We start from the raw sequence: 7674 nt of genomic DNA, 5'->3' as shown, positions 1-7674 counted from the left end.
TATCTGCACAAATTCCTCTGTCACAGCCTTTTTGGTCGAGTCAGTAGCAATATTGTGAAAGATACTGATCTTTATGTGTTGGGCGACATTTTCCAACACAACTCAGTTAACTCCTCAAAGATTTTGATGGAGGGGTTAGTTGCTGCTTCCCGTTCGAAGAAACAGAAGATTGGGTTCGCCAATATCATATGTGGAATAATTTTAGGTGCCAAGGGAACCATTTCTGTTCCTTGGACTGATACAGAACCATACCCGATTTTAGACTACGAGTTCTTGGAGAACGAGGGACTTGTCAAACGAGTTTTCCGTTCTGGTCCAACATTCCTTTCTGCACCAGAGAGGCAAGTCTTCGTTCAAACGAAGATTAAAAGGGCCAATGCACGTCGTCTGTCATTTAGTTAGGGATGTATATATTTTATGTGTTTCTGTTTGTTGTTTTTAATATATATATGAGTGCTTGATTGTAACTTATGTTTTTATAATGTTTCTATGTAGATGTATATTATGGTATTGTTTACAAATGATAGATAAAAGTGCATTAATTCTTTAGTTTATTTCTTTTTTCTTAAGGAACAACCTTTGGTTTTCCTTTAATTTAATGTTTTAGTTTTGTTTATCTCAGTTTTAGGGATTAATATTTACATTAATGTCACTTACTTCACGGAGGAATTGGTTTTGAAGTGTTAAAATCATCAAAAACAGTCCCACTTTTACCCAGATTTTTCAAAATCTCAGTTGAGATTTCGAATTCTCAGTTGAGACAGCAGAGGAAAATTTTTTCAGCAAAATTTCGCCCCTTCCCTACTTGCTGTCGCGACTGAGATTTTGAAAATCTCAGTCGCGACCTGCGACATGTAGGTGCGGGATTGGGCGAAATTTTCACCATCTTTTCCTATTCCTACTCTATTTACTACCCTATTCAACTATCCTAATCAATACCTATTACTTACACCTATATATATCACCTATTTTTACACCAATCAATCATCTTTTCTCTTCCCAATAACAAGATTCACTCATCTTCCCCATAAATTTTTACCCTATTCATCTTCTTCCTCAATTCACCACCATTCTCTTTCATTCTAACTTTCATCCTTTCATATTATTTTCACCTATTTTACCCAAATTTCATCTATTTTCACCCAAATTTCACAAACCAAAACAATATGCCTAGACAAAAGACCGTTGCAAACAAAGCCAAAGCCTTTTGATTCACACACGGTTTGGAATTCTTTAACCGGTTTAGATGTTTTTCGTCAAAGAATACATCTAGTAAGCTAATTAAGGATGATTGTATATTCTTCTTTCACAAGTTTTTATCATTCTCCTTATTTGGTCGGGTTGAAAGTTCAAAAGTGCAAGTTCGTGATTTGGTTGTGTTTGATGCTATTTTTAAGGGTTGACAATTGATAGTATTGAGATAATACTTACTAATTTAGTTCGAGCTTCCAAGTCCCGCAATAAGCAAGTGCCTATGGGTAATTTAATTACCGGCATTGTTTTGGGCGCTCGAGGTGAATTAGCGGATTATCAAAATATGCCTCATGTTGGTTTACCATCATTGGATCTCACGGCACTTCAAAGGGCCAATTTATTAAAGAAAATGGGACCGCCTGCCTTTATCTCTTATGCGGATCGCACGAGACGTGTTTTTGCTACGATGAGTAGTGAAGCCTCGGGTTCTCAAGGTTTAGGTGCCCAAGATGATAATGAGGAGGATGAAGAGGAATTTGATGAAGAAAAAGAAGAAGAAGAGGAGAATGTTGATGTTAATGCCACCGAGCAAGCAAATATGGAACCAAATGAAGAAGAACAAGTTGGATGGCAACGTGTTTTGACACAAATGAACGAGCATAACCGTCACATGAATTTGCGGTTAGATGAAGTCGTTGCCAATAATGCCGAAATGAGTTCAAGGATCACTACGTTGAGTCGTGAGCACAAGTCTACTCATCGCCGGATGCTCTTTTTCTTCCGACGCCAAGGAGTTGAGACTACGCCTTCTCCACCACCATCACCTTGATAGGTTTTATCGTTTCTCTCTTTAACTCATTTTCGTTATTATTATTATGTTTTATTCGGTTTGGTACAATATTTTTACTTATGTTTGGTACAATTTTCTTTATTATTAATGTTTGAATGTTATGGTATTCTATATTTTTCATTTCTAATTCGTATGATTTATTTCGTACTATTTTTCGTGTTTTATTGCTTTTTGCACCAATGAGGACATGGTCCAAATTAAGTGTGGGAGGAGGTATTTCATATCCATTTTATTTTTAAGTACGAATGAATGCAACGAATGAGAATGAATGCTATTTATTTTTAAATGCATTCAATTTTAAGTAAAGTATAATATGCAACAATTTTTCAAAAACAAATGCAACATTTTTGCAACACTTTTTCCCATGCAACACTTTTTCACAAATAATAGCAATTTTTCATAAAGGATAAATTTTTGTTAAAAAAAAAAATATATTTCATATGTTTTCAAACACTTTAACTTTCAAAATAATGTTAAGCATATTTTAAGGTTATCATTATTGATAGAAATAATATTTCTATACGGGCTATATTTTTACAAATATTTTTACAAATCTCCGATACGATTTTATCAAAAACGTCTCGAGTAAATGTATATAAGTAAAATTTCTTTAGTTTCAAATCTCTACTTTATATCATGAATTCATGATAGATATAAATCTTATTTTCAATTTTCAATTAGGTTTATAGGCATAAATCGAACTAACAACTTTAGCTTTTTAGCTCGATATTATTTTTCGTCTTACATTAAAAACCAATTGAAGTTTTTAAGGAAACTTTAGCCATAATACATGTTGAATTTCAAGTCAATATAGGATGAATGTGCTATTTTTCTTTCCCAATTTTATTTTCATATTAAATCAAGTAGTCGTATTCTTAACTTTTGGCCACGATTGAGACCAACCTTATCACAATCGAGGTATGAAAGGGAAGAAAATTAAGTATCGTTTACTTTTGGCCACGATTGCGACCACCCTTATCACGGTCGAGGTATGAAAGGAACGTTAAAAAATTAAAGCAAAAATTAAACGTGTTTAAAGTTTTAAGTAACGATTGCGTCCACCCATGGCATGGTCGGTACCTCTTAAACGAACACGAAAGAAAATAAAATGCGTATAAAGTTACGATCGAGACCACCCTTATCTTGGGCGTAACTAAGCAAATATATTAAACCTAAGTCCTTAAATCCATATTTGTAATAGTTTAGGTTTGGGAAAGGAAATTTTGTGCTTAGAAATGCCTTGAGACGAAAGATTCAAAAACATGCGTGCTTACACCGTCCCGAATACTTCAATATAAAAATTGAAATACAAGACGAGTAATATATCTCTTTTACACTAGCTAGTTTGATGCTTTGCGTATAAATATACCGTGAAAAGTTTATCTTTCGGTTTAACTAATTCAAAGAGGAATATATGGGTATATATTCTATTTATAAAGAGATTGATTAAAGAATAAATTCAATGAAATTTTGCTCGGGACTAGCAAAAGCTTAAGTGTGGGAGTTTGTTAAGCCCAAAATATACCTAAAATATCATATATAAATACGTTAAATTTACATTAAAATCATGCTAATTATATTCATTTGGAATACTTTTACGTCTTTTTTTACTTCTTTGATGCAAGGTACCTAAATATTTGGTAAAATCCAAATAGGAGCAAAAACGGAGCTAAAATGGACGAAAAACCTTAAAAACGTACCAAGAATGCATATCAGTCAGAAGAACGCTCGAGGAGGATGAAAAACAGTCGAACGCCAGGGAGAACATCTCTCTGTCGCGACTGAGATTCTCAAAATCTCAGTCGCGACTTACGGAGGCCAGACCGGGGGAAAACAACGTATTCAAGCTCACCCCCTATACCCCCTGTCGCGACTGAGATTTTCAGAATCTCAGTTGCGACAGCAAGTCTTCCTGCACATAAAACACATGTTTAATTCGTAAAAACGTGTCTGTTCATTCAGATAAAAGCAACCCTTCACCAGCAGACACGACCCGTCATTTACAACCCTTCACCAACTATAAATAAGTGATCCATTTCAGAAATCAAGGTTGGTTAAGTTGGAAAAGTTAGAGAAATTAGAGAAGAAAGTTGTTATGTTGAGTTTCTGATTCAGAAAAGAATCAGAAAGTTAGATTTCATTTCTGTAAGCAATCGTGTTGTACACGAATTGTATTTAGATTAGTTATAAACACAGTATTAGTTTAGTTTTCATTCTGATAGTGGACGGGACCAGTCTCTATTCCAAAGATCCAGCGAGAAGAATTGACGGCTGAAGCGCATATGGTTTGACGAGCCTACGAAGTTTGAGAGAAAGATTGACGACCCGGATCTCAAAGTCTTCGTTACAATGCTATCCAAGTTTCTACTTCTCTGTTAACTTCTGAAAATTCACATTTCAATTAATGATATACTTATTTATTCAATATATTCTTACTGATGTTATTTTGATATTGTTCTGACAAAATGATTTTCAAAATGATATATTGGTGTTTTTATTAAAACGTTCTATTCCATCTTATTCTTATAAGAACTTTGTTGAACACTTAACAAATTTAGTTTTTTATGGATGACATGATCGCTGATCGCGGCTTATCAGAAGTAAAACACTAGTTTGATTAAGGTAGGAATTGTCTCTACGCTAGAGGGATTTCTATGGTTCGAAGCCATTTAATTGAGTAAATTATTATATTGTTACATGTCCATAATCTCACAAAGTTAAAGTTGTTTACTTTGCTTTATGAAAATAAGATCTATTTCATTCCGATTACGGAAGTATCTGTTTTGTAATCAAAATTCCAAACGGAATAGTTCTCTAAACTCGATATAATCTTTCTATCTAATCCTAATTTACCAAAACCTATTCCATCAACTAAACGTATTTCTTTTATTAAACCTAAACACGTGATTAAACCGAATTAAATAAAGTTTTAGTTAAAAAGCGTTCCCTGTGGGTTCGATATCTTTTATTACTACAAGCGTATACCGTGCACTTGCGGAAATCGCTCAACATTATCCCGTGTTGAAAGACAAATGATCCCACCGACATTGCTGTGCTCTTCTTCCATGAGGTGGTGAGATTACATGGGGTTCCAAAGAGCATAGTGTCGGATCGGGACACGAAGTTCGTTAGCGACTTTTGGCGAACTCTTTGGGCTATTCTTGGGACCACTTTGAAGTTTAGTACCACGGCTCACCCACAAATGGATGGGCAAATCGAAGTGGTTAACCGGACGTTAGGAAACCTATTGAGGAGCAAGTGCCAGGACAAGTCGAAGATGTGGGATTATGTGATCGCCCAAGCCGAGTTTGCTTACAACTCCACCGTGAGTTCTACTACCAGAAAGGCCCCATTCGAAGTCGTGTACACCAAGGCACCTAACCATTCACTTGAGTTGGGAGAGGTTCCAAAGGGAGAGAAGAGAAGTGCAGTGGCCCAAAACTTAGCAAGTGACTATCATCAGATGCACCAAGAGGTTCGGAATAACATTGGGGAGAAAAATAACAAAATCAAGGCCAAGGTTGATGAGCACCGGAGATATGTTCAGTTTAAAGTTGGGGATGAGGTGATGGTGTACTTGGGCAAGGAGCGGCTCGTGCATGCAACAAGTAGCAAGTTGAGGCCGAGGAAGTATGGCCCCTATAGAGTGGCCAAGAAAATTAGTGCCAATGCTTACCAACTAACCCTTCCTAATTGGCTTGGGAAGATGTCACCTTCTTTTAATGTGCATGATTTGAGCTTGTGGAAACCGGAGGGCATATTGCCAACCAAAACATCTGAGATGGAGTCCAACTCTTTCAAAGAAGAGGAGAATGATGAGGGCATCCCTTCATCTCAACCAACCCCGAAGCCAAGGGACAAGGAGCTCGGTTTCAAAGTGAGCAAGGACCATGGGGACCCGTCCAAGGAGGAAGAAAACAGCAGCAACCAGCAAGACACGCGAAGTGTGCCTACCAGTGCGTGGAGCGTGAAGAACCCAAAATCAGGGGAGAAGTCCAGAAGTTCATCCATGCGGAGCGTGTCCCCCGATGTGCGGAGCGTCAATCAGGCCTTCGGAGAGAGACATATCTAGGAGGTTATATACGCGGAGCGTACTCCTAGAGACACGGAGCGTGAAAGCCACCAGCGAGAGTCTTCAAGTCTAGGAGCGCAACCACGCGGAGCGTGAGAAGGGTTACGCGGAGCGTGAGAAGGGCTACGCGGAGCGTGCCTATCCGAAGAATGCTTCTTCCCCAAGTTCTTACTGCTGGGAATAAATCCTGCCACCCACTAATTACTGTTTTTTCATTACATTTTTATTATAGAAATGCCACTAATATTTACTACCCCTATTGTACCCCTAGTGGTTAAACTACCTATGAAATCCTAGGTTGGCCTTTTAGTCCTTTGTTAGTAAATTTAGGGAAGGTATAAATACTTCCTCTTTTGTAATGAGCCACAACTTTTGATGAATTAAAACTATAGCCTCCATTGGAGCTTTCGATTTCTATCCTTGGGTTTATTCAACCTTCTAGTTTAGCTAGAGAAGATTGTATTCTGTGTGAGTTTAAGATTAAAACTCTCAGTCGACTTTAATCTACATCAGTAGGGATATGTTGTTTGAATGATAATTTAACAGTTTTTTACATTATTAGAAATTGTTTTGTTAGAACGAGTCTTATTTAATATTTGATATTGTTAGTGAGTTCCATGTAAAGAACTCTAAAAATAAGGGAAAATTATAAAATTGGATCAAATGGGAGACCCATTTATATTTTTAACCCACTTATTCAACATACTACATATCTAGACTATGTTTGTGTGACTTTTCCAAAATACTCTCACCCTTTCATCTTCCCCCTTCTCCTTTCTTCTCCTTACGCGAATGGTTGCTCTCCCAGAGTTTTGATCTTCCTCTATTCCTTTAAATTTCGCATAATCTGCACCATTTCTCCACATCACCATGTATTTCTCTTTTTCCTCTCCTCATCTCTTGATTCTTCATCTTCCGAATCATAGAAAACGAAACAATGGTTCTTCATCTTCCTGTTCCTGCTCGTTCCTTGGTTTCTTTCTTCTTGTGACCATCGAAGAAATGGTTATTCTACGTTATTTTCATCGTTTTTCCCAGTTTATCATATTGTTATTGTCGATTTTAAGGGTGAAAGACGCAAAAAATGTAAGTATCTAATGTTTTGTCTGCGTTTTTACAGAAAATCATTTCGCGTAGTTGATGATTTCCCGAAGATCTACGTTGAAAAAGAGCCTGAAACGTGACGATCTATTTTGTGAATCGATGATTTTGCGAAGTGTGCGAGTAGAACAGATCATAGTTTTTCACTCGCAGACTTCGCGAAATCATCGATTCGCGAAGTAGATCGTCACGTTTCAGGCCTTGCAGACTTCGCGAAATCATCGATTCACGAAGTAAAATCATCATCTTCCCTGCATATTTATATTCGCATACTTCGCGAATCCTCATTTCGCGAAGCCAAATCGTCATTTTTTCTGCCTAACATGATTAAATTTTCTGAAGGTGGTTGAATACATAACATCCATTTCTTGAAGGTGGCGTACTGGGGTGCCATGAGAGATATCCATCCCAAAAGACCTGGACTTCCACTTCAAGATTGGTCACATTTACTTTAAAA

This window comes from Euphorbia lathyris, chromosome 8 (genome assembly GCF_963576675.1).
Source record: "Euphorbia lathyris chromosome 8, ddEupLath1.1, whole genome shotgun sequence".
Classification (NCBI taxonomy): domain Eukaryota; kingdom Viridiplantae; phylum Streptophyta; class Magnoliopsida; order Malpighiales; family Euphorbiaceae; genus Euphorbia; species Euphorbia lathyris.
Note: the sequence above shows the minus strand (reverse complement) of the source record.